The sequence below is a fragment of the Hibiscus syriacus genome, unplaced genomic scaffold (genome assembly GCF_006381635.1).
Source record: "Hibiscus syriacus cultivar Baekdansim isolate YM2019G1 unplaced genomic scaffold, ASM638163v2 tig00110339_pilon, whole genome shotgun sequence".
Classification (NCBI taxonomy): Eukaryota; Viridiplantae; Streptophyta; class Magnoliopsida; order Malvales; family Malvaceae; genus Hibiscus; species Hibiscus syriacus.
This window is the reverse complement of record NW_024062692.1, coordinates 97,539-100,417: the sequence shown is the minus strand read 5'-3', so window position 1 is coordinate 100,417 and position 2,879 is coordinate 97,539. Positions and strand designations below refer to the sequence as shown.

The 2,879-nt window shown below is 34.4% G+C and overlaps 1 long non-coding RNA gene across 1 annotated transcript; it reads right to left on the bottom strand.

The window, feature by feature from the left end:
• Nucleotides 1-2,177: 2,177 nt before the first annotated feature.
• LOC120120461 lies at nucleotides 2,178-2,473 on the bottom strand. Its single transcript, XR_005515904.1, has 2 exons — nucleotides 2,305-2,473; nucleotides 2,178-2,211 (listed from the first exon to the last, which is right to left on the bottom strand). It is a non-coding gene; the product is annotated as an uncharacterized LOC120120461 (long non-coding RNA).
• Nucleotides 2,474-2,879: the final 406 nt, after the last annotated feature.

The window sequence follows — 2,879 nt, the reverse complement described above, 5'->3', positions numbered from 1 at the left end:
AATGTTATGTCATATATTGTGAATGTAAAACGCCGCTATTGACTACGTATATAGTAGCGTTTTCTGTATAAACGCAACAAAAAATCTAGAACTTTAGTGGCGTTTTTCAAAAACGCCAATATTGACTGTATTTAGTGGCCTTTTTTTATACAAATGCAGCGAATTAAAACTAATTTTTGAAATGTTGTTTTCTACTCTTTAGTTAGCTAAATTTATCACGTAGCATTATCCAATAAACTTGACATCCATAACAACAAACTTGAAATCCATAACAAGAAACTTGAAATCCATAATAATAAATCAAAGTTTACATTAACGTAAAATATAATGTAGTTCAACATTGTTAACTAGAATAAACAATAATAACACTTAAGATGGTGGACTCTGGGGTTGATTTTGTCGTATCATCTGCATCATAACTTGAAGTTGATTTTGAAAGTCTTCGTATTTTTTCGGATTGAAGAGCCATCAATTCTAAATGCAGAGCAGATATTTGTTGCACAATGCCAGGAGCAGATATATATGTTGATAAATCAGCCTGTGCACCTAAAGGAAATGCCAAAAGCATTAGCCCGAGCCATTGAAATTCTTCCACAGGACCATCCTTCTCCTTAGCCCTCTTGAAAATCATGTCAAGAAACCTAAATGCAGACTGGTTTTTCCCAGCAAGAAAAGTAGCAAACCTCTTCAGGTACAGTATAATGAAGGGCACAGGAAGCATATTCCTACGGTCAAATAACAAGGTTTGTAAAATTATCTCCAGCTCATTGGTTTCCCAATATAATCATGTATAAACAAACTAATCATTAAAATTATATGCTATACAATTCGAAGCATGAGCATTAAACAAAAATTACTATGCAAGTGAACATGCTACCTTAGCCTCAAATTTGCAAAATCTAAAATGAACTAAAAACTTAGAAGTTGCAAAATGAGAAGCATGATATTTCATATAGTCATGCAAGAATTTCCCAACACATGCACATGATACAAACTGATAAGAAGCCTCAACCTATTGCTAGTGATCATTAATAAAAATGACGAGTTGTTACAAGTTTTAAGAACTTTAAACTCACATCTTCCCAGGTGTCAAAACCATCCATATCAAACATGGCAGGTTTTATCTAATATTTTTCTCTCTCTCCCTTTATTGCCAATCATACACCACTATAGCTTGGTAATAAATAACCCAAACTAATCATCAAGGCAAACTTATTTCCAGCATTGCACAATAAGCAGAACACCAGGTCACCAGAAATAATTAATAGTACCAGGCGACGACCATAGAAGCACACCTCTGGCTCTATGGAACCAAAAAAATCCAACTTCAAGAGACATCCATGCTGCCTATCATAGTACAATCCTCTAATGGGAAAGGATGGTTCATATTTAAAACTCATACAAACCTCTGGATACCTAAACTGCAAGAATGCGATAGATAACAATATGTCAACACCAACAATAAGCCACAGTAGAAAAGATCAACTACATAACTGCATTATAATATCACATAAATGCTAACCTCATTCACCATATGTTCCTTTGCGAGATCATATATCAAACTTTGCAAGTTTGCAGAGTAATGTACCAATGTAAAATCATAATCAAATCCGTATACCTGAATAAGATCCAGTCTAATACCCCTATTCACATATATACCTACATTAACGTCAAACAGAATAACATTTTGAACACTACAGACTATATAGGATCCGCAAATCTGCTAAAACAGATTCAAATTAAACATAAAGGAACAGAACATAATCGAACCTTGAGGATTCATCTTCGACATTGCCATGAGTGCTTCTGGAATCTCGAGAAAACTCCGTTTGGCAGCATGAAACTCCGTCCGAATCCTGTCAATGTCATCATTAACCTCCGAAGTTTTTGCTTCTGCGCTCTTTATTCGTTCCTCGTACTTGGATACTGTTTGCTTGTAGCCACGGACATTTGCGCCAAATCCTTTTTTTTTACAATATATATATAAATCGCAAATAATTCAACAACTCACAACTTGTACCAAGAGAACATAATAAATTTAAAAGTTAGAAAAATAAGATTGTAATCGAAACATGCCTATTTGAAACATTTACAAAAACAAAAATATATAAGTCCAAATTTACAGATTTCTTTAAAAAAAAAAACCAAACAGTAAAAACAGACTAAAAGGGGGAAACCTATATGAACTCCAGAAGAAGAAAATCTCGTTCTCTGCAAGAAAGATACATGAAACGTGAGATCATTGCTGCTATTAGTTTTATAAAATATGAGAGAAAAAATAGAGAGAGCGAGATATGAACATACTTTGAGAGAAGAGCAAAGGGGAAGAAGCCTGCGAAAGGAAGCCATGAAAGGAAAGGAACACAGCTGAGCTTACGACAAGATTGGAAAATGGAAAATAGCATATTTATTATTTTTTGTTTTGAACTTCACTCTTGTAAAGAAAAATACAGGAAACTTGAATACGGTGGATGAAGGAACATTTCAAGTTCCAACTCAAAATCCGCCTAATTTGAAAAAAAAAAAGAAAATTGGAACTACAAGAACTGGCTTTGGGTATTCGGGTTAAAGGGGCTTGGGACTTGGAAACTGTAAACTTGCTGCGTTTGTAAACGCCAACGCCACTAATGTACTGAGAAATTGATGCGTTTATTCAAAAAAAGCCATTACGAGTCTATGGCGGCGTTTGTCTAAAAGCGTCACTAAAGTACGAGTCTTTAGCGACGTTTATATAAAAACACCACTATTGTACTTAGAAATTACAACATTTATTAAAAAACACCATTAATGTACGAGTCTAAAGCGGCGTTTGTCTAAAAACGCCACTAAAGTATGAGTTTTTAGCGGCCTTTGTATAGAAATGCCACTAAAGTACAATC